This window comes from Centroberyx affinis, unplaced genomic scaffold (assembly GCF_046629955.1).
Source record: "Centroberyx affinis isolate AG114_WGS23_722 - 3 ecotype Tasmania unplaced genomic scaffold, CSIRO-AGI_Caff_v1 ptg003150l_1, whole genome shotgun sequence".
NCBI lineage: Eukaryota > Metazoa > Chordata > Actinopteri > Beryciformes > Berycidae > Centroberyx > Centroberyx affinis.
Genome location: NW_027281209.1, coordinates 108,636 through 125,530, shown reverse-complemented (window position 1 = coordinate 125,530; position 16,895 = coordinate 108,636). Strand labels below are relative to the sequence as shown.

The 16,895-nt window shown below is 53.8% G+C and overlaps 51 non-coding genes and 1 pseudogene across 51 annotated transcripts; all 52 read left to right on the top strand.

Moving 5' to 3' along the window:
- The first annotated feature begins 163 nt into the window (after positions 1-163).
- Positions 164-282, top strand: LOC139659664 (5S ribosomal RNA). The gene has a single exon (XR_011696297.1). It is a non-coding gene; the product is annotated as a 5S ribosomal RNA (ribosomal RNA).
- Positions 283-468: 186 nt separating this feature from the next.
- Positions 469-587, top strand: LOC139659663 (5S ribosomal RNA). The gene has a single exon (XR_011696296.1). It is a non-coding gene; the product is annotated as a 5S ribosomal RNA (ribosomal RNA).
- A 186-nt stretch (positions 588-773) lies between these two features.
- LOC139659661 (5S ribosomal RNA) lies at positions 774-892 on the top strand. The gene has a single exon (XR_011696294.1). It is a non-coding gene; the product is annotated as a 5S ribosomal RNA (ribosomal RNA).
- A 181-nt stretch (positions 893-1,073) lies between these two features.
- LOC139659660 (5S ribosomal RNA) lies at positions 1,074-1,192 on the top strand. The gene has a single exon (XR_011696293.1). It is a non-coding gene; the product is annotated as a 5S ribosomal RNA (ribosomal RNA).
- A 187-nt stretch (positions 1,193-1,379) lies between these two features.
- Positions 1,380-1,498, top strand: LOC139659658 (5S ribosomal RNA). Its single transcript, XR_011696292.1, has one exon. It is a non-coding gene; the product is annotated as a 5S ribosomal RNA (ribosomal RNA).
- Positions 1,499-1,679: 181 nt separating this feature from the next.
- On the top strand, positions 1,680-1,797 carry LOC139659886 (5S ribosomal RNA). Its single transcript, XR_011696509.1, has one exon. It is a non-coding gene; the product is annotated as a 5S ribosomal RNA (ribosomal RNA).
- Positions 1,798-1,980: 183 nt separating this feature from the next.
- Positions 1,981-2,099, top strand: LOC139659657 (5S ribosomal RNA). The gene has a single exon (XR_011696291.1). It is a non-coding gene; the product is annotated as a 5S ribosomal RNA (ribosomal RNA).
- A 190-nt stretch (positions 2,100-2,289) lies between these two features.
- Positions 2,290-2,408, top strand: LOC139659656 (5S ribosomal RNA). Its single transcript, XR_011696290.1, has one exon. It is a non-coding gene; the product is annotated as a 5S ribosomal RNA (ribosomal RNA).
- Positions 2,409-2,594: 186 nt separating this feature from the next.
- Positions 2,595-2,713, top strand: LOC139659655 (5S ribosomal RNA). The gene has a single exon (XR_011696289.1). It is a non-coding gene; the product is annotated as a 5S ribosomal RNA (ribosomal RNA).
- Positions 2,714-2,898: 185 nt separating this feature from the next.
- On the top strand, positions 2,899-3,017 carry LOC139659654 (5S ribosomal RNA). Its single transcript, XR_011696288.1, has one exon. It is a non-coding gene; the product is annotated as a 5S ribosomal RNA (ribosomal RNA).
- A 186-nt stretch (positions 3,018-3,203) lies between these two features.
- LOC139659653 (5S ribosomal RNA) lies at positions 3,204-3,322 on the top strand. Its single transcript, XR_011696287.1, has one exon. It is a non-coding gene; the product is annotated as a 5S ribosomal RNA (ribosomal RNA).
- Positions 3,323-3,508: 186 nt separating this feature from the next.
- LOC139659652 (5S ribosomal RNA) lies at positions 3,509-3,627 on the top strand. The gene has a single exon (XR_011696286.1). It is a non-coding gene; the product is annotated as a 5S ribosomal RNA (ribosomal RNA).
- Positions 3,628-3,812: 185 nt separating this feature from the next.
- Positions 3,813-3,931, top strand: LOC139659651 (5S ribosomal RNA). Its single transcript, XR_011696285.1, has one exon. It is a non-coding gene; the product is annotated as a 5S ribosomal RNA (ribosomal RNA).
- A 186-nt stretch (positions 3,932-4,117) lies between these two features.
- Positions 4,118-4,236, top strand: LOC139659649 (5S ribosomal RNA). Its single transcript, XR_011696283.1, has one exon. It is a non-coding gene; the product is annotated as a 5S ribosomal RNA (ribosomal RNA).
- Positions 4,237-4,421: 185 nt separating this feature from the next.
- Positions 4,422-4,540, top strand: LOC139659648 (5S ribosomal RNA). Its single transcript, XR_011696282.1, has one exon. It is a non-coding gene; the product is annotated as a 5S ribosomal RNA (ribosomal RNA).
- A 186-nt stretch (positions 4,541-4,726) lies between these two features.
- On the top strand, positions 4,727-4,845 carry LOC139659647 (5S ribosomal RNA). Its single transcript, XR_011696281.1, has one exon. It is a non-coding gene; the product is annotated as a 5S ribosomal RNA (ribosomal RNA).
- A 186-nt stretch (positions 4,846-5,031) lies between these two features.
- Positions 5,032-5,150, top strand: LOC139659646 (5S ribosomal RNA). Its single transcript, XR_011696280.1, has one exon. It is a non-coding gene; the product is annotated as a 5S ribosomal RNA (ribosomal RNA).
- A 186-nt stretch (positions 5,151-5,336) lies between these two features.
- Positions 5,337-5,455, top strand: LOC139659645 (5S ribosomal RNA). Its single transcript, XR_011696279.1, has one exon. It is a non-coding gene; the product is annotated as a 5S ribosomal RNA (ribosomal RNA).
- Positions 5,456-5,641: 186 nt separating this feature from the next.
- LOC139659644 (5S ribosomal RNA) lies at positions 5,642-5,760 on the top strand. Its single transcript, XR_011696278.1, has one exon. It is a non-coding gene; the product is annotated as a 5S ribosomal RNA (ribosomal RNA).
- Positions 5,761-5,946: 186 nt separating this feature from the next.
- On the top strand, positions 5,947-6,065 carry LOC139659642 (5S ribosomal RNA). The gene has a single exon (XR_011696277.1). It is a non-coding gene; the product is annotated as a 5S ribosomal RNA (ribosomal RNA).
- Positions 6,066-6,251: 186 nt separating this feature from the next.
- Positions 6,252-6,370, top strand: LOC139659641 (5S ribosomal RNA). The gene has a single exon (XR_011696276.1). It is a non-coding gene; the product is annotated as a 5S ribosomal RNA (ribosomal RNA).
- A 185-nt stretch (positions 6,371-6,555) lies between these two features.
- On the top strand, positions 6,556-6,674 carry LOC139659640 (5S ribosomal RNA). Its single transcript, XR_011696275.1, has one exon. It is a non-coding gene; the product is annotated as a 5S ribosomal RNA (ribosomal RNA).
- A 186-nt stretch (positions 6,675-6,860) lies between these two features.
- LOC139659639 (5S ribosomal RNA) lies at positions 6,861-6,979 on the top strand. The gene has a single exon (XR_011696274.1). It is a non-coding gene; the product is annotated as a 5S ribosomal RNA (ribosomal RNA).
- A 186-nt stretch (positions 6,980-7,165) lies between these two features.
- On the top strand, positions 7,166-7,284 carry LOC139659637 (5S ribosomal RNA). Its single transcript, XR_011696272.1, has one exon. It is a non-coding gene; the product is annotated as a 5S ribosomal RNA (ribosomal RNA).
- Positions 7,285-7,468: 184 nt separating this feature from the next.
- On the top strand, positions 7,469-7,586 carry LOC139659891 (5S ribosomal RNA). The gene has a single exon (XR_011696512.1). It is a non-coding gene; the product is annotated as a 5S ribosomal RNA (ribosomal RNA).
- Positions 7,587-7,767: 181 nt separating this feature from the next.
- On the top strand, positions 7,768-7,886 carry LOC139659636 (5S ribosomal RNA). The gene has a single exon (XR_011696271.1). It is a non-coding gene; the product is annotated as a 5S ribosomal RNA (ribosomal RNA).
- Positions 7,887-8,067: 181 nt separating this feature from the next.
- LOC139659635 (5S ribosomal RNA) lies at positions 8,068-8,186 on the top strand. Its single transcript, XR_011696270.1, has one exon. It is a non-coding gene; the product is annotated as a 5S ribosomal RNA (ribosomal RNA).
- Positions 8,187-8,373: 187 nt separating this feature from the next.
- On the top strand, positions 8,374-8,492 carry LOC139659597 (5S ribosomal RNA). Its single transcript, XR_011696234.1, has one exon. It is a non-coding gene; the product is annotated as a 5S ribosomal RNA (ribosomal RNA).
- Positions 8,493-8,673: 181 nt separating this feature from the next.
- On the top strand, positions 8,674-8,792 carry LOC139659843 (5S ribosomal RNA). Its single transcript, XR_011696467.1, has one exon. It is a non-coding gene; the product is annotated as a 5S ribosomal RNA (ribosomal RNA).
- A 187-nt stretch (positions 8,793-8,979) lies between these two features.
- Positions 8,980-9,098, top strand: LOC139659634 (5S ribosomal RNA). Its single transcript, XR_011696269.1, has one exon. It is a non-coding gene; the product is annotated as a 5S ribosomal RNA (ribosomal RNA).
- A 187-nt stretch (positions 9,099-9,285) lies between these two features.
- Positions 9,286-9,404, top strand: LOC139659633 (5S ribosomal RNA). The gene has a single exon (XR_011696268.1). It is a non-coding gene; the product is annotated as a 5S ribosomal RNA (ribosomal RNA).
- A 181-nt stretch (positions 9,405-9,585) lies between these two features.
- LOC139659632 (5S ribosomal RNA) lies at positions 9,586-9,704 on the top strand. Its single transcript, XR_011696267.1, has one exon. It is a non-coding gene; the product is annotated as a 5S ribosomal RNA (ribosomal RNA).
- A 187-nt stretch (positions 9,705-9,891) lies between these two features.
- On the top strand, positions 9,892-10,010 carry LOC139659869 (5S ribosomal RNA). Its single transcript, XR_011696493.1, has one exon. It is a non-coding gene; the product is annotated as a 5S ribosomal RNA (ribosomal RNA).
- Positions 10,011-10,197: 187 nt separating this feature from the next.
- LOC139659631 (5S ribosomal RNA) lies at positions 10,198-10,316 on the top strand. The gene has a single exon (XR_011696266.1). It is a non-coding gene; the product is annotated as a 5S ribosomal RNA (ribosomal RNA).
- Positions 10,317-10,497: 181 nt separating this feature from the next.
- On the top strand, positions 10,498-10,634 carry LOC139659890 (5S ribosomal RNA; annotated as a pseudogene).
- Positions 10,635-10,817: 183 nt separating this feature from the next.
- On the top strand, positions 10,818-10,936 carry LOC139659630 (5S ribosomal RNA). The gene has a single exon (XR_011696265.1). It is a non-coding gene; the product is annotated as a 5S ribosomal RNA (ribosomal RNA).
- A 185-nt stretch (positions 10,937-11,121) lies between these two features.
- On the top strand, positions 11,122-11,240 carry LOC139659629 (5S ribosomal RNA). Its single transcript, XR_011696264.1, has one exon. It is a non-coding gene; the product is annotated as a 5S ribosomal RNA (ribosomal RNA).
- Positions 11,241-11,424: 184 nt separating this feature from the next.
- Positions 11,425-11,543, top strand: LOC139659628 (5S ribosomal RNA). The gene has a single exon (XR_011696263.1). It is a non-coding gene; the product is annotated as a 5S ribosomal RNA (ribosomal RNA).
- A 185-nt stretch (positions 11,544-11,728) lies between these two features.
- On the top strand, positions 11,729-11,847 carry LOC139659625 (5S ribosomal RNA). The gene has a single exon (XR_011696261.1). It is a non-coding gene; the product is annotated as a 5S ribosomal RNA (ribosomal RNA).
- Positions 11,848-12,032: 185 nt separating this feature from the next.
- LOC139659624 (5S ribosomal RNA) lies at positions 12,033-12,151 on the top strand. The gene has a single exon (XR_011696260.1). It is a non-coding gene; the product is annotated as a 5S ribosomal RNA (ribosomal RNA).
- Positions 12,152-12,337: 186 nt separating this feature from the next.
- On the top strand, positions 12,338-12,456 carry LOC139659623 (5S ribosomal RNA). Its single transcript, XR_011696259.1, has one exon. It is a non-coding gene; the product is annotated as a 5S ribosomal RNA (ribosomal RNA).
- A 185-nt stretch (positions 12,457-12,641) lies between these two features.
- LOC139659622 (5S ribosomal RNA) lies at positions 12,642-12,760 on the top strand. The gene has a single exon (XR_011696258.1). It is a non-coding gene; the product is annotated as a 5S ribosomal RNA (ribosomal RNA).
- A 186-nt stretch (positions 12,761-12,946) lies between these two features.
- Positions 12,947-13,065, top strand: LOC139659621 (5S ribosomal RNA). The gene has a single exon (XR_011696257.1). It is a non-coding gene; the product is annotated as a 5S ribosomal RNA (ribosomal RNA).
- Positions 13,066-13,251: 186 nt separating this feature from the next.
- On the top strand, positions 13,252-13,370 carry LOC139659620 (5S ribosomal RNA). The gene has a single exon (XR_011696256.1). It is a non-coding gene; the product is annotated as a 5S ribosomal RNA (ribosomal RNA).
- Positions 13,371-13,551: 181 nt separating this feature from the next.
- On the top strand, positions 13,552-13,670 carry LOC139659619 (5S ribosomal RNA). Its single transcript, XR_011696255.1, has one exon. It is a non-coding gene; the product is annotated as a 5S ribosomal RNA (ribosomal RNA).
- Positions 13,671-13,856: 186 nt separating this feature from the next.
- LOC139659618 (5S ribosomal RNA) lies at positions 13,857-13,975 on the top strand. Its single transcript, XR_011696254.1, has one exon. It is a non-coding gene; the product is annotated as a 5S ribosomal RNA (ribosomal RNA).
- Positions 13,976-14,161: 186 nt separating this feature from the next.
- Positions 14,162-14,280, top strand: LOC139659617 (5S ribosomal RNA). The gene has a single exon (XR_011696253.1). It is a non-coding gene; the product is annotated as a 5S ribosomal RNA (ribosomal RNA).
- A 181-nt stretch (positions 14,281-14,461) lies between these two features.
- On the top strand, positions 14,462-14,580 carry LOC139659616 (5S ribosomal RNA). Its single transcript, XR_011696252.1, has one exon. It is a non-coding gene; the product is annotated as a 5S ribosomal RNA (ribosomal RNA).
- Positions 14,581-14,761: 181 nt separating this feature from the next.
- On the top strand, positions 14,762-14,880 carry LOC139659614 (5S ribosomal RNA). Its single transcript, XR_011696250.1, has one exon. It is a non-coding gene; the product is annotated as a 5S ribosomal RNA (ribosomal RNA).
- A 181-nt stretch (positions 14,881-15,061) lies between these two features.
- LOC139659846 (5S ribosomal RNA) lies at positions 15,062-15,180 on the top strand. Its single transcript, XR_011696470.1, has one exon. It is a non-coding gene; the product is annotated as a 5S ribosomal RNA (ribosomal RNA).
- A 181-nt stretch (positions 15,181-15,361) lies between these two features.
- On the top strand, positions 15,362-15,480 carry LOC139659613 (5S ribosomal RNA). Its single transcript, XR_011696249.1, has one exon. It is a non-coding gene; the product is annotated as a 5S ribosomal RNA (ribosomal RNA).
- A 187-nt stretch (positions 15,481-15,667) lies between these two features.
- LOC139659612 (5S ribosomal RNA) lies at positions 15,668-15,786 on the top strand. Its single transcript, XR_011696248.1, has one exon. It is a non-coding gene; the product is annotated as a 5S ribosomal RNA (ribosomal RNA).
- Positions 15,787-16,895: the final 1,109 nt, after the last annotated feature.

Below are 16,895 nucleotides of genomic sequence, written 5' to 3'. Positions count from 1 at the left end.
GGGCTCCGGATTGCAGAGCTGACAAGCGGCCGCGCTTGCTAGCTAGCTGCAACATGTTGCCTCCGCTTGTTGTTTGGGAGCCTGGCCTTTGCGCTCTCCTTCCGCTGTTTGTTGAAGGTTGGTCTTGCCATCTATAAAAGGCCCTTCTGTTAGTCCGTCTGTGGCTTACGGCCACACCAACCTGAGCGCGCCCGATCTCGTCAGATCTCGGAAGCTAAGCAGGTTCGGGCCTGGTTAGTACTTGGATGGGAGACCGCCTGGGAATACCAGGTGCTGTAAGCCTTTTTTTTTTTTTTCTTGAGACAGGGCTAAGGATTGCAGAGCTGACAAGCGGCCGCGCTTGCTAGCTAGCTGCAACATGTTGCCTCCGCTTGTTGTTTGGGAGCCTGGCCTTTGCTCTCTCCTTCCGCTGTTTGTTGAAGGTTGGTCTTGCCATCTATAAAAGGCCCTTCTGTTAGTCCGTCTGTGGCTTACGGCCACACCAACCTGAGCGCGCCCGATCTCGTCAGATCTCGGAAGCTAAGCAGGTTCGGGCCTGGTTAGTACTTGGATGGGAGACCGCCTGGGAATACCAGGTGCTGTAAGCCTTTTTTTTTTTTTTCTTGAGACAGGGCTAAGGATTGCAGAGCTGACAAGCGGCCGCGCTTGCTAGCTAGCTGCAACATGTTGCCTCCGCTTGTTGTTTGGGAGCCTGGCCTTTGCGCTCTCCTTCCGCTGTTTGTTGAAGGTTGGTCTTGCCATCTATAAAAGGCCCTTCTGTTAGTCCGTCTGTGGCTTACGGCCACACCAACCTGAGCGCGCCCGATCTCGTCAGATCTCGGAAGCTAAGCAGGTTCGGGCCTGGTTAGTACTTGGATGGGAGACCGCCTGGGAATACCAGGTGCTGTAAGCCTTTTTTTTTCTTGAGACAGGGCTCCGGATTGCAGAGCTGACAAGCGGCCGCGCTTGCTAGCTAGCTGCAACATGTTGCCTCCGCTTGTTGTTTGGGAGCCTGGCCTTTGCGCTCTCCTTCCGCTGTTTGTTGAAGGTTGGTCTTGCCATCTATAAAAGGCCCTTCTGTTAGTCCATCTGTGGCTTACGGCCACACCAACCTGAGCGCGCCCGATCTCGTCAGATCTCGGAAGCTAAGCAGGTTCGGGCCTGGTTAGTACTTGGATGGGAGACCGCCTGGGAATACCAGGTGCTGTAAGCCTTTTTTTTTTTTTTCTTGAGACAGGGCTAAGGATTGCAGAGCTGACAAGCGGCCGCGCTTGCTAGCTAGCTGCAACATGTTGCCTCCGCTTGTTGTTTGGGAGCCTGGCCTTTGCGCTCTCCTTCCGCTGTTTGTTGAAGGTTGGGTCTTGCCATCTATAAAAGGCCCTTCTGTTAGTCCGTCTGTGGCTTACGGCCACACCAACCTGAGCGCGCCCGATCTCGTCAGATCTCGGAAGCTAAGCAGGTTCGGGCCTGGTTAGTACTTGGATGGGAGACCGCCTGGGAATACCAGGTGCTGTAAGCCTTTTTTTTTCTTGAGACAGGGCTAAGGATTGCAGAGCTGACAAGCGGCCGCGCTTGCTAGCTAGCTGCAACATGTTGCCTCCGCTTGTTGTTTGGGAGCCTGGCCTTTGCGCTCTCCTTCCGCTGTTTGTTGAAGGTTGGTCTTGCCATCTATAAAAGGCCCTTCTGTTAGTCCGTCTGTGGCTTACGGCCACACCAACCTGAGCGCGCCCGATCTCGTCAGATCTCGGAAGCTAAGCAGGTTCGGGCCTGGTTAGTACTTGGATGGAGACCGCCTGGGAATACCAGGTGCTGTAAGCCTTTTTTTTTTTCTTGAGACAGGGCTCCGGATTGCAGAGCTGACAAGCGGCCGCGCTTGCTAGCTAGCTGCAACATGTTGCCTCCGCTTGTTGTTTGGGAGCCTGGCCTTTGCGCTCTCCTTCCGCTGTTTGTTGAAGGTTGGTCTTGCCATCTATAAAAGGCCCTTCTGTTAGTCCGTCTGTGGCTTACGGCCACACCAACCTGAGCGCGCCCGATCTCGTCAGATCTCGGAAGCTAAGCAGGTTCGGGCCTGGTTAGTACTTGGATGGGAGACCGCCTGGGAATACCAGGTGCTGTAAGCCTTTTTTTTTTTTTTTTCTTGAGACAGGGCTAAGGATTGCAGAGCTGACAAGCGGCCGCGCTTGCTAGCTAGCTGCAACATGTTGCCTCCGCTTGTTGTTTGGGAGCCTGGCCTTTGCACTCTCCTTCCGCTGTTTGTTTTGAAGGTTGGTCTTGCCATCTATAAAAGGCCCTTCTGTTAGTCCGTCTGTGGCTTACGGCCACACCAACCTGAGCGCGCCCGATCTCGTCAGATCTCGGAAGCTAAGCAGGTTCGGGCCTGGTTAGTACTTGGATGGGAGACCGCCTGGGAATACCAGGTGCTGTAAGCCTTTTTTTTTTTTTTCTTGAGACAGGGCTAAGGATTGCAGAGCTGACAAGCGGCCGCGCTTGCTAGCTAGCTGCAACATGTTGCCTCCGCTTGTTGTTTGGGAGCCTGGCCTTTGCGCTCTCCTTCCGCTGTTTGTTGAAGGTTGGTCTTGCCATCTATAAAAGGCCCTTCTGTTAGTCCGTCTGTGGCTTACGGCCACACCAACCTGAGCGCGCCCGATCTCGTCAGATCTCGGAAGCTAAGCAGGTTCGGGCCTGGTTAGTACTTGGATGGGAGACCGCCTGGGAATACCAGGTGCTGTAAGCCTTTTTTTTTTTTTCTTGAGACAGGGCTCCGGATTGCAGAGCTGACAAGCGGCCGCGCTTGCTAGCTAGCTGCAACATGTTGCCTCCGCTTGTTGTTTGGGAGCCTGGCCTTTGCGCTCTCCTTCCGCTGTTTGTTGAAGGTTGGTCTTGCCATCTATAAAAGGCCCTTCTGTTAGTCCGTCTGTGGCTTACGGCCACACCAACCTGAGCGCGCCCGATCTCGTCAGATCTCGGAAGCTAAGCAGGTTCGGGCCTGGTTAGTACTTGGATGGGAGACCGCCTGGGAATACCAGGTGCTGTAAGCCTTTTTTTTTTTTTTCTTGAGACAGGGCTAAGGATTGCAGAGCTGACAAGCGGCCGCGCTTGCTAGCTAGCTGCAACATGTTGCCTCCGCTTGTTGTTTGGGAGCCTGGCCTTTGCGCTCTCCTTCCGCTGTTTGTTGAAGGTTGGTCTTGCCATCTATAAAAGGCCCTTCTGTTAGTCCGTCTGTGGCTTACGGCCACACCAACCTGAGCGCGCCCGATCTCGTCAGATCTCGGAAGCTAAGCAGGTTCGGGCCTGGTTAGTACTTGGATGGGAGACCGCCTGGGAATACCAGGTGCTGTAAGCCTTTTTTTTTTTTTTCTTGAGACAGGGCTAAGGATTGCAGAGCTGACAAGCGGCCGCGCTTGCTAGCTAGCTGCAACATGTTGCCTCCGCTTGTTGTTTGGGAGCCTGGCCTTTGCGCTCTCCTTCCGCTGTTTGTTGAAGGTTGGTCTTGCCATCTATAAAAGGCCCTTCTGTTAGTCCGTCTGTGGCTTACGGCCACACCAACCTGAGCGCGCCCGATCTCGTCAGATCTCGGAAGCTAAGCAGGTTCGGGCCTGGTTAGTACTTGGATGGGAGACCGCCTGGGAATACCAGGTGCTGTAAGCCTTTTTTTTTTTTTCTTGAGACAGGGCTCCGGATTGCAGAGCTGACAAGCGGCCGCGCTTGCTAGCTAGCTGCAACATGTTGCCTCCGCTTGTTGTTTGGGAGCCTGGCCTTTGCGCTCTCCTTCCGCTGTTTGTTGAAGGTTGGTCTTGCCATCTATAAAAGGCCCTTCTGTTAGTCCGTCTGTGGCTTACGGCCACACCAACCTGAGCGCGCCCGATCTCGTCAGATCTCGGAAGCTAAGCAGGTTCGGGCCTGGTTAGTACTTGGATGGGAGACCGCCTGGGAATACCAGGTGCTGTAAGCCTTTTTTTTTTTTTTCTTGAGACAGGGCTAAGGATTGCAGAGCTGACAAGCGGCCGCGCTTGCTAGCTAGCTGCAACATGTTGCCTCCGCTTGTTGTTTGGGAGCCTGGCCTTTGCGCTCTCCTTCCGCTGTTTGTTGAAGGTTGGTCTTGCCATCTATAAAAGGCCCTTCTGTTAGTCCGTCTGTGGCTTACGGCCACACCAACCTGAGCGCGCCCGATCTCGTCAGATCTCGGAAGCTAAGCAGGTTCGGGCCTGGTTAGTACTTGGATGGGAGACCGCCTGGGAATACCAGGTGCTGTAAGCCTTTTTTTTTTTTTCTTGAGACAGGGCTCAGGATTGCAGAGCTGACAAGCGGCCGCGCTTGCTAGCTAGCTGCAACATGTTGCCTCCGCTTGTTGTTTGGGAGCCTGGCCTTTGCGCTCTCCTTCCGCTGTTTGTTGAAGGTTGGTCTTGCCATCTATAAAAGGCCCTTCTGTTAGTCCGTCTGTGGCTTACGGCCACACCAACCTGAGCGCGCCCGATCTCGTCAGATCTCGGAAGCTAAGCAGGTTCGGGCCTGGTTAGTACTTGGATGGGAGACCGCCTGGGAATACCAGGTGCTGTAAGCCTTTTTTTTTTTTTTCTTGAGACAGGGCTAAGGATTGCAGAGCTGACAAGCGGCCGCGCTTGCTAGCTAGCTGCAACATGTTGCCTCCGCTTGTTGTTTGGGAGCCTGGCCTTTGCGCTCTCCTTCCGCTGTTTGTTGAAGGTTGGTCTTGCCATCTATAAAAGGCCCTTCTGTTAGTCCGTCTGTGGCTTACGGCCACACCAACCTGAGCGCGCCCGATCTCGTCAGATCTCGGAAGCTAAGCAGGTTCGGGCCTGGTTAGTACTTGGATGGGAGACCGCCTGGGAATACCAGGTGCTGTAAGCCTTTTTTTTTTTTTTCTTGAGACAGGGCTCCGGATTGCAGAGCTGACAAGCGGCCGCGCTTGCTAGCTAGCTGCAACATGTTGCCTCCGCTTGTTGTTTGGGAGCCTGGCCTTTGCGCTCTCCTTCCGCTGTTTGTTGAAGGTTGGTCTTGCCATCTATAAAAGGCCCTTCTGTTAGTCCGTCTGTGGCTTACGGCCACACCAACCTGAGCGCGCCCGATCTCGTCAGATCTCGGAAGCTAAGCAGGTTCGGGCCTGGTTAGTACTTGGATGGGAGACCGCCTGGGAATACCAGGTGCTGTAAGCCTTTTTTTTTTTTTTCTTGAGACAGGGCTAAGGATTGCAGAGCTGACAAGCGGCCGCGCTTGCTAGCTAGCTGCAACATGTTGCCTCCGCTTGTTGTTTGGGAGCCTGGCCTTTGCGCTCTCCTTCCGCTGTTTGTTGAAGGTTGGTCTTGCCATCTATAAAAGGCCCTTCTGTTAGTCCGTCTGTGGCTTACGGCCACACCAACCTGAGCGCGCCCGATCTCGTCAGATCTCGGAAGCTAAGCAGGTTCGGGCCTGGTTAGTACTTGGATGGGAGACCGCCTGGGAATACCAGGTGCTGTAAGCCTTTTTTTTTTTTTTCTTGAGACAGGGCTAAGGATTGCAGAGCTGACAAGCGGCCGCGCTTGCTAGCTAGCTGCAACATGTTGCCTCCGCTTGTTGTTTGGGAGCCTGGCCTTTGCGCTCTCCTTCCGCTGTTTGTTGAAGGTTGGTCTTGCCATCTATAAAAGGCCCTTCTGTTAGTCCGTCTGTGGCTTACGGCCACACCAACCTGAGCGCGCCCGATCTCGTCAGATCTCGGAAGCTAAGCAGGTTCGGGCCTGGTTAGTACTTGGATGGGAGACCGCCTGGGAATACCAGGTGCTGTAAGCCTTTTTTTTTTTTTTCTTGAGACAGGGCTAAGGATTGCAGAGCTGACAAGCGGCCGCGCTTGCTAGCTAGCTGCAACATGTTGCCTCCGCTTGTTGTTTGGGAGCCTGGCCTTTGCGCTCTCCTTCCGCTGTTTGTTGAAGGTTGGTCTTGCCATCTATAAAAGGCCCTTCTGTTAGTCCGTCTGTGGCTTACGGCCACACCAACCTGAGCGCGCCCGATCTCGTCAGATCTCGGAAGCTAAGCAGGTTCGGGCCTGGTTAGTACTTGGATGGGAGACCGCCTGGGAATACCAGGTGCTGTAAGCCTTTTTTTTTTTTTTCTTGAGACAGGGCTCCGGATTGCAGAGCTGACAAGCGGCCGCGCTTGCTAGCTAGCTGCAACATGTTGCCTCCGCTTGTTGTTTGGGAGCCTGGCCTTTGCGCTCTCCTTCCGCTGTTTGTTGAAGGTTGGTCTTGCCATCTATAAAAGGCCCTTCTGTTAGTCCGTCTGTGGCTTACGGCCACACCAACCTGAGCGCGCCCGATCTCGTCAGATCTCGGAAGCTAAGCAGGTTCGGGCCTGGTTAGTACTTGGATGGGAGACCGCCTGGGAATACCAGGTGCTGTAAGCCTTTTTTTTTTTTTCTTGAGACAGGGCTCCGGATTGCAGAGCTGACAAGCGGCCGCGCTTGCTAGCTAGCTGCAACATGTTGCCTCCGCTTGTTGTTTGGGAGCCTGGCCTTTGCGCTCTCCTTCCGCTGTTTGTTGAAGGTTGGTCTTGCCATCTATAAAAGGCCCTTCTGTTAGTCCGTCTGTGGCTTACGGCCACACCAACCTGAGCGCGCCCGATCTCGTCAGATCTCGGAAGCTAAGCAGGTTCGGGCCTGGTTAGTACTTGGATGGGAGACCGCCTGGGAATACCAGGTGCTGTAAGCCTTTTTTTTTTTTTTCTTGAGACAGGGCTAAGGATTGCAGAGCTGACAAGCGGCCGCGCTTGCTAGCTAGCTGCAACATGTTGCCTCCGCTTGTTGTTTGGGAGCCTGGCCTTTGCGCTCTCCTTCCGCTGTTTGTTGAAGGTTGGTCTTGCCATCTATAAAAGGCCCTTCTGTTAGTCCGTCTGTGGCTTACGGCCACACCAACCTGAGCGCGCCCGATCTCGTCAGATCTCGGAAGCTAAGCAGGTTCGGGCCTGGTTAGTACTTGGATGGGAGACCGCCTGGGAATACCAGGTGCTGTAAGCCTTTTTTTTTTTTTTCTTGAGACAGGGCTCCGGATTGCAGAGCTGACAAGCGGCCGCGCTTGCTAGCTAGCTGCAACATGTTGCCTCCGCTTGTTGTTTGGGAGCCTGGCCTTTGCGCTCTCCTTCCGCTGTTTGTTGAAGGTTGGTCTTGCCATCTATAAAAGGCCCTTCTGTTAGTCCGTCTGTGGCTTACGGCCACACCAACCTGAGCGCGCCCGATCTCGTCAGATCTCGGAAGCTAAGCAGGTTCGGGCCTGGTTAGTACTTGGATGGGAGACCGCCTGGGAATACCAGGTGCTGTAAGCCTTTTTTTTTTTTCTTGAGACAGGGCTCCGGATTGCAGAGCTGACAAGCGGCCGCGCTTGCTAGCTAGCTGCAACATGTTGCCTCCGCTTGTTGTTTGGGAGCCTGGCCTTTGCGCTCTCCTTCCGCTGTTTGTTGAAGGTTGGTCTTGCCATCTATAAAAGGCCCTTCTGTTAGTCCGTCTGTGGCTTACGCCACACCAACCTGAGCGCGCCAGATCTCGTCAGATCTCGGAAGCTAAGCAGGTTCGGGCCTGGTTAGTACTTGGATGGGAGACCGCCTGGGAATACCAGGTGCTGTAAGCCTTTTTTTTTCTTGAGACAGGGCTCCGGATTGCAGAGCTGACAAGCGGCCGCGCTTGCTAGCTAGCTGCAACATGTTGCCTCCGCTTGTTGTTTGGGAGCCTGGCCTTTGCGCTCTCCTTCCGCTGTTTGTTGAAGGTTGGTCTTGCCATCTATAAAAGGCCCTTCTGTTAGTCCGTCTGTGGCTTACGGCCACACCAACCTGAGCGCGCCCGATCTCGTCAGATCTCGGAAGCTAAGCAGGTTCGGGCCTGGTTAGTACTTGGATGGGAGACCGCCTGGGAATACCAGGTGCTGTAAGCCTTTTTTTTTCTTGAGACAGGGCTCCGGATTGCAGAGCTGACAAGCGGCCGCGCTTGCTAGCTAGCTGCAACATGTTGCCTCCGCTTGTTGTTTGGGAGCCTGGCCTTTGCGCTCTCCTTCCGCTGTTTGTTGAAGGTTGGTCTTGCCATCTATAAAAGGCCCTTCTGTTAGTCCGTCTGTGGCTTACGGCCACACCAACCTGAGCGCGCCCGATCTCGTCAGATCTCGGAAGCTAAGCAGGTTCGGGCCTGGTTAGTACTTGGATGGGAGACCGCCTGGGAATACCAGGTGCTGTAAGCCTTTTTTTTTTTTTTTCTTGAGACAGGGCTAAGGATTGCAGAGCTGACAAGCGGCCGCGCTTGCTAGCTAGCTGCAACATGTTGCCTCCGCTTGTTGTTTGGGAGCCTGGCCTTTGCGCTCTCCTTCCGCTGTTTGTTGAAGGTTGGTCTTGCCATCTATAAAAGGCCCTTCTGTTAGTCCGTCTGTGGCTTACGGCCACACCAACCTGAGCGCACCCGATCTCGTCAGATCTCGGAAGCTAAGCAGGTTCGGGCCTGGTTAGTACTTGGATGGGAGACCGCCTGGGAATACCAGGTGCTGTAAGCCTTTTTTTTTCTTGAGACAGGGCTCCGGATTGCAGAGCTGACAAGCGGCCGCGCTTGCTAGCTAGCTGCAACATGTTGCCTCCGCTTGTTGTTTGGGAGCCTGGCCTTTGCGCTCTCCTTCCGCTGTTTGTTGAAGGTTGGTCTTGCCATCTATAAAAGGCCCTTCTGTTAGTCCGTCTGTGGCTTACGGCCACACCAACCTGAGCGTGCCCGATCTCGTCAGATCTCGGAAGCTAAGCAGGTTCGGGCCTGGTTAGTACTTGGATGGGAGACCGCCTGGGAATACCAGGTGCTGTAAGCCTTTTTTTTTTTTTTTCTTGAGACAGGGCTCCGGATTGCAGAGCTGACAAGCGGCCGCGCTTGCTAGCTAGCTGCAACATGTTGCCTCCGCTTGTTGTTTGGGAGCCTGGCCTTTGCGCTCTCCTTCCGCTGTTTGTTGAAGGTTGGTCTTGCCATCTATAAAAGGCCCTTCTGTTAGTCCGTCTGTGGCTTACGGCCACACCAACCTGAGCGCGCCCGATCTCGTCAGATCTCGGAAGCTAAGCAGGTTCGGGCCTGGTTAGTACTTGGATGGGAGACCGCCTGGGAATACCAGGTGCTGTAAGCCTTTTTTTTTTTTTTTCTTGAGACAGGGCTAAGGATTGCAGAGCTGACAAGCGGCCGCGCTTGCTAGCTAGCTGCAACATGTTGCCTCCGCTTGTTGTTTGGGAGCCTGGCCTTTGCGCTCTCCTTCCGCTGTTTGTTGAAGGTTGGTCTTGCCATCTATAAAAGGCCCTTCTGTTAGTCCGTCTGTGGCTTACGGCCACACCAACCTGAGCGCGCCCGATCTCGTCAGATCTCGGAAGCTAAGCAGGTTCGGGCCTGGTTAGTACTTGGATGGGAGACCGCCTGGGAATACCAGGTGCTGTAAGCCTTTTTTTTTCTTGAGACAGGGCTCCGGATTGCAGAGCTGACAAGCGGCCGCGCTTGCTAGCTAGCTGCAACATGTTGCCTCCGCTTGTTGTTTGGGAGCCTGGCCTTTGCGCTCTCCTTCCGCTGTTTGTTGAAGGTTGGTCTTGCCATCTATAAAAGGCCCTTCTGTTAGTCCGTCTGTGGCTTACGGCCACACCAACCTGAGCGCGCCCGATCTCGTCAGATCTCGGAAGCTAAGCAGGTTCGGGCCTGGTTAGTACTTGGATGGGAGACCGCCTGGGAATACCAGGTGCTGTAAGCCTTTTTTTTTTTTTTTCTTGAGACAGGGCTAAGTATTGCAGAGCTGACAAGCGGCCGCGCTTGCTAGCTAGCTGCAACATGTTGCCTCCGCTTGTTGTTTGGGAGCCTAGCCTTTGCGCTCTCCTTCCGCTGTTTGTTGAAGGTTGGTCTTGCCATCTATAAAAGGCCCTTCTGTTAGTCCGTCTGTGGCTTACGGCCACACCAACCTGAGCGCGCCAGATCTCGTCAGATCTCGGAAGCTAAGCAGGTTCGGGCCTGGTTAGTACTTGGATGGGAGACCGCCTGGGAATACCAGGTGCTGTAAGCCTTTTTTTTTTTTTTTCTTGAGACAGGGCTCCGGATTGCAGAGCTGACAAGCGGCCGCGCTTGCTAGCTAGCTGCAACATGTTGCCTCCGCTTGTTGTTTGGGAGCCTGGCCTTTGCGCTCTCCTTCCGCTGTTTGTTGAAGGTTGGTCTTGCCATCTATAAAAGGCCCTTCTGTTAGTCCGTCTGTGGCTTACGGCCACACCAACCTGAGCGCGCCCGATCTCGTCAGATCTCGGAAGCTAAGCAGGTTCGGGCCTGGTTAGTACTTGGATGGGAGACCGCCTGGGAATACCAGGTGCTGTAAGCCTTTTTTTTTCTTGAGACAGGGCTCCGGATTGCAGAGCTGACAAGCGGCCGCGCTTGCTAGCTAGCTGCAACATGTTGCCTCCGCTTGTTGTTTGGGAGCCTGGCCTTTGCGCTCTCCTTCCGCTGTTTGTTGAAGGTTGGTCTTGCCATCTATAAAAGGCCCTTCTGTTAGTCCGTCTGTGGCTTACGGCCACACCAACCTGAGCGCGCCCGATCTCGTCAGATCTCGGAAGCTAAGCAGGTTCGGGCCTGGTTAGTACTTGGATGGGAGACCGCCTGGGAATACCAGACCGCCTGGGAATACCAGGTGCTGTAAGCCTTTTTTTTTTTCTTGAGACAGGGCTCCGGATTGCAGAGCTGACAAGCGGCCGCGCTTGCTAGCTAGCTGCAACATGTTGCCTCCGCTTGTTGTTTGGGAGCCTGGCCTTTGCGCTCTCCTTCCGCTGTTTGTTGAAGGTTGGTCTTGCCATCTATAAAAGGCCCTTCTGTTAGTCCGTCTGTGGCTTACGGCCACACCAACCTGAGCGCGCCCGATCTCGTCAGATCTCGGAAGCTAAGCAGGTTCGGGCCTGGTTAGTACTTGGATGGGAGACCGCCTGGGAATACCAGGTGCTGTAAGCCTTTTTTTTTTTTTCTTGAGACAGGGCTACGGATTGCAGAGCTGACAAGCGGCCGCGCTTGCTAGCTAGCTGCAACATGTTGCCTCCGCTTGTTGTTTGGGAGCCTGGCCTTTGCGCTCTCCTTCCGCTGTTTGTTGAAGGTTGGTCTTGCCATCTATAAAAGGCCCTTCTGTTAGTCCGTCTGTGGCTTACGGCCACACCAACCTGAGCGCGCCCGATCTCGTCAGATCTCGGAAGCTAAGCAGGTTCGGGCCTGGTTAGTACTTGGATGGGAGACCGCCTGGGAATACCAGGTGCTGTAAGCCTTTTTTTTTTTTCTTGAGACAGGGCTCCGGATTGCAGAGCTGACAAGCGGCCGCGCTTGCTAGCTAGCTGCAACATGTTGCCTCCGCTTGTTGTTTGGGAGCCTGGCCTTTGCGCTCTCCTTCCGCTGTTTGTTGAAGGTTGGTCTTGCCATCTATAAAAGGCCCTTCTGTTAGTCCGTCTGTGGCTTACGGCCACACCAACCTGAGCGCGCCCGATCTCGTCAGATCTCGGAAGCTAAGCAGGTTCGGGCCTGGTTAGTACTTGGATGGGAGACCGCCTGGGAATACCAGGTGCTGTAAGCCTTTTTTTTTTTTTCTTGAGACAGGGCTCCGGATTGCAGAGCTGACAAGCGGCCGCGCTTGCTAGCTAGCTGCAACATGTTGCCTCCGCTTGTTGTTTGGGAGCCTGGCCTTTGCGCTCTCCTTCCGCTGTTTGTTGAAGGTTGGTCTTGCCATCTATAAAAGGCCCTTCTGTTAGTCCGTCTGTGGCTTACGGCCACACCAACCTGAGCGCGCCCGATCTCGTCAGATCTCGGAAGCTAAGCAGGTTCGGGCCTGGTTAGTACTTGGATGGGAGACCGCCTGGGAATACCAGGTGCTGTAAGCCTTTTTTTTTTTTTCTTGAGACAGGGCTCAGGATTGCAGAGCTGACAAGCGGCCGCGCTTGCTAGCTAGCTGCAACATGTTGCCTCCGCTTGTTGTTTGGGAGCCTGGCCTTTGCGCTCTCCTTCCGCTGTTTGTTGAAGGTTGGTCTTGCCATCTATAAAAGGCCCTTCTGTTAGTCCGTCTGTGGCTTACGGCCACACCAACCTGAGCGCGCCCGATCTCGTCAGATCTCGGAAGCTAAGCAGGTTCGGGCCTGGTTAGTACTTGGATGGGAGACCGCCTGGGAATACCAGGTGCTGTAAGCCTTTTTTTTTTTTTTCTTGAGACAGGGCTAAGGATTGCAGAGCTGACAAGCGGCCGCGCTTGCTAGCTAGCTGCAACATGTTGCCTCCGCTTGTTGTTTGGGAGCCTGGCCTTTGCGCTCTCCTTCCGCTGTTTGTTGAAGGTTGGTCTTGCCATCTATAAAAGGCCCTTCTGTTAGTCCGTCTGTGGCTTACGGCCACACCAACCTGAGCGCGCCCGATCTCGTCAGATCTCGGAAGCTAAGCAGGTTCGGGCCTGGTTAGTACTTGGATGGGAGACCGCCTGGGAATACCAGGTGCTGTAAGCCTTTTTTTTTTTTTCTTGAGACAGGGCTCCGGATTGCAGAGCTGACAAGCGGCCGCGCTTGCTAGCTAGCTGCAACATGTTGCCTCCGCTTGTTGTTTGGGAGCCTGGCCTTTGCGCTCTCCTTCCGCTGTTTGTTGAAGGTTGGTCTTGCCATCTATAAAAGGCCCTTCTGTTAGTCCGTCTGTGGCTTACGGCCACACCAACCTGAGCGCGCCCGATCTCGTCAGATCTCGGAAGCTAAGCAGGTTCGGGCCTGGTTAGTACTTGGATGGGAGACCGCCTGGGAATACCAGGTGCTGTAAGCCTTTTTTTTTTTTTTCTTGAGACAGGGCTAAGGATTGCAGAGCTGACAAGCGGCCGCGCTTGCTAGCTAGCTGCAACATGTTGCCTCCGCTTGTTGTTTGGGAGCCTGGCCTTTGCGCTCTCCTTCCGCTGTTTGTTGAAGGTTGGTCTTGCCATCTATAAAAGGCCCTTCTGTTAGTCCGTCTGTGGCTTACGGCCACACCAACCTGAGCGCGCCCGATCTCGTCAGATCTCGGAAGCTAAGCAGGTTCGGGCCTGGTTAGTACTTGGATGGGAGACCGCCTGGGAATACCAGGTGCTGTAAGCCTTTTTTTTTTTTTTCTTGAGACAGGGCTAAGGATTGCAGAGCTGACAAGCGGCCGCGCTTGCTAGCTAGCTGCAACATGTTGCCTCCGCTTGTTGTTTGGGAGCCTGGCCTTTGCGCTCTCCTTCCGCTGTTTGTTGAAGGTTGGTCTTGCCATCTATAAAAGGCCCTTCTGTTAGTCCGTCTGTGGCTTACGGCCACACCAACCTGAGCGCGCCCGATCTCGTCAGATCTCGGAAGCTAAGCAGGTTCGGGCCTGGTTAGTACTTGGATGGGAGACCGCCTGGGAATACCAGGTGCTGTAAGCCTTTTTTTTTCTTGAGACAGGGCTCCGGATTGCAGAGCTGACAAGCGGCCGCGCTTGCTAGCTAGCTGCAACATGTTGCCTCCGCTTGTTGTTTGGGAGCCTGGCCTTTGCGCTCTCCTTCCGCTGTTTGTTGAAGGTTGGTCTTGCCATCTATAAAAGGCCCTTCTGTTAGTCCGTCTGTGGCTTACGGCCACACCAACCTGAGCGCGCCCGATCTCGTCAGATCTCGGAAGCTAAGCAGGTTCGGGCCTGGTTAGTACTTGGATGGGAGACCGCCTGGGAATACCAGGTGCTGTAAGCCTTTTTTTTTTTTTTCTTGAGACAGGGCTAAGGATTGCAGAGCTGACAAGCGGCCGCGCTTGCTAGCTAGCTGCAACATGTTGCCTCCGCTTGTTGTTTGGGAGCCTGGCCTTTGCACTCTCCTTCCGCTGTTTGTTGAAGGTTGGTCTTGCCATCTATAAAAGGCCCTTCTGTTAGTCCGTCTGTGGCTTACGGCCACACCAACCTGAGCGCGCCCGATCTCGTCAGATCTCGGAAGCTAAGCAGGTTCGGGCCTGGTTAGTACTTGGATGGGAGACCGCCTGGGAATACCAGGTGCTGTAAGCCTTTTTTTTTTTTTTCTTGAGACAGGGCTAAGGATTGCAGAGCTGACAAGCGGCCGCGCTTGCTAGCTAGCTGCAACATGTTGCCTCCGCTTGTTGTTTGGGAGCCTGGCCTTTGCGCTCTCCTTCCGCTGTTTGTTGAAGGTTGGTCTTGCCATCTATAAAAGGCCCTTCTGTTAGTCCGTCTGTGGCTTACGGCCACACCAACCTGAGCGCGCCCGATCTCGTCAGATCTCGGAAGCTAAGCAGGTTCGGGCCTGGTTAGTACTTGGATGGGAGACCGCCTGGGAATACCAGGTGCTGTAAGCCTTTTTTTTTCTTGAGACAGGGCTCCGGATTGCAGAGCTGACAAGCGGCCGCGCTTGCTAGCTAGCTGCAACATGTTGCCTCCGCTTGTTGTTTGGGAGCCTGGCCTTTGCGCTCTCCTTCCGCTGTTTGTTGAAGGTTGGTCTTGCCATCTATAAAAGGCCCTTCTGTTAGTCCGTCTGTGGCTTACGGCCACACCAACCTGAGCGCGCCCGATCTCGTCAGATCTCGGAAGCTAAGCAGGTTCGGGCCTGGTTAGTACTTGGATGGGAGACCGCCTGGGAATACCAGGTGCTGTAAGCCTTTTTTTTTCTTGAGACAGGGCTCCGGATTGCAGAGCTGACAAGCGGCCGCGCTTGCTAGCTAGCTGCAACATGTTGCCTCCGCTTGTTGTTTGGGAGCCTGGCCTTTGCGCTCTCCTTCCGCTGTTTGTTGAAGGTTGGTCTTGCCATCTATAAAAGGCCCTTCTGTTAGTCCGTCTGTGGCTTACGGCCACACCAACCTGAGCGCGCCCGATCTCGTCAGATCTCGGAAGCTAAGCAGGTTCGGGCCTGGTTAGTACTTGGATGGGAGACCGCCTGGGAATACCAGGTGCTGTAAGCCTTTTTTTTTCTTGAGACAGGGCTCCGGATTGCAGAGCTGACAAGCGGCCGCGCTTGCTAGCTAGCTGCAACATGTTGCCTCCGCTTGTTGTTTGGGAGCCTGGCCTTTGCGCTCTCCTTCCGCTGTTTGTTGAAGGTTGGTCTTGCCATCTATAAAAGGCCCTTCTGTTAGTCCGTCTGTGGCTTACGGCCACACCAACCTGAGCGCGCCTGATCTCGTCAGATCTCGGAAGCTAAGCAGGTTCGGGCCTGGTTAGTACTTGGATGGGAGACCGCCTGGGAATACCAGGTGCTGTAAGCCTTTTTTTTTCTTGAGACAGGGCTCCGGATTGCAGAGCTGACAAGCGGCCGCGCTTGCTAGCTAGCTGCAACATGTTGCCTCCGCTTGTTGTTTGGGAGCCTGGCCTTTGCGCTCTCCTTCCGCTGTTTGTTGAAGGTTGGTCTTGCCATCTATAAAAGGCCCTTCTGTTAGTCCATCTGTGGCTTACGGCCACACCAACCTGAGCGCGCCCGATCTCGTCAGATCTCGGAAGCTAAGCAGGTTCGGGCCTGGTTAGTACTTGGATGGGAGACCGCCTGGGAATACCAGGTGCTGTAAGCCTTTTTTTTTTTTTTTCTTGAGACAGGGCTAAGGATTGCAGAGCTGACAAGCGGCCGCGCTTGCTAGCTAGCTGCAACATGTTGCCTCCGCTTGTTGTTTGGGAGCCTGGCCTTTGCGCTCTCCTTCCGCTGTTTGTTGAAGGTTGGTCTTGCCATCTATAAAAGGCCCTTCTGTTAGTCCGTCTGTGGCTTACGGCCACACCAACCTGAGCGCGCCCGATCTCGTCAGATCTCGGAAGCTAAGCAGGTTCGGGCCTGGTTAGTACTTGGATGGGAGACCGCCTGGGAATACCAGGTGCTGTAAGCCTTTTTTTTTCTTGAGACAGGGCTCCAGATTGCAGAGCTGACAAGCGGCCGCGCTTGCTAGTTAGCTGCAAGTTGTGGCAAGATGTTGCCTCCGCTTGTTGTTTGGGAGCCTGGCCTTTGCGCTCTCCTTCCGCTGTTTGTTAAAGGTTGGTCTTGCCATCTATAAAAGACCCTTCTGTTAGTCCGTCTGTGGCTTACGGCCACACCAACCTGGTAGCGCTAGATAGCATTTTGTTTTTTCCCAGCATTCCCTAAACGCGTCCTAACCATCAGTGTGAGTGAGTTTGAATCCCCCGTCTGTGTGTGTTTGATTGAGTGGTGTGTGTTGCGTTATTGTTTAATCCCGGTGTTTTTTTGTTTTGCCTTCCCCCGGCAGCTGTTCGAGGGGTTTTTTTCCCCTGAGCGTTTTTTGATGGAGAACATGGCAAACAGACCCGGACCGGACAAGCCGACAACGAGCAGGAACGGCGATTTGGATATGACGGAGGATATAGGTGGGAGAGTTTTGGACAAAACTCTGAACCTGAATGTCGAGATTGTGGGGGACGACAGAGTTAAGATGATGGAATTATTAAATGCAGTCAAAGAAACGTGCGGCAGAGTCATCGGCTGCCGTTTTAAAGGTCAAAAGAAATACGAGCTAACAATGAGCAACCCAAAGGGGAAGGAGAGACTGCTAGACGGATTCAAAATAAAACAATCCAGAATAATGGCGAGGGAAGTGGCTAAGGACGAAATGGTGGTATATTTTTTGAACTTGCCCACCTACATTACTGACGAGGAAATTCTGATAAAACTGGCGGTGTGGGGAGTAAAGGCAATTTCGCCCATCAAAAGAAGGAAATGGGCTGGTACAGACATTTTTGATGGAACAAGATTTTGTCAGGTAAAATTTAATGAGGCAGTACAATCATTGCCTTACTCAACAAAGTTTGAGACTTTGGAGGGGACAGAATATTTTAGGGTTATCCATGATAACCAAGTTAAAGTTTGCAGACTATGTATACAGCCGGGACACATATTGAGGGAGTGTCCTGATTTCAAATGCCATAAGTGCAACCAACCGGGGCACTACGCGAGGGAGCGTCAGGAGAGCATGTCATTCTGCGG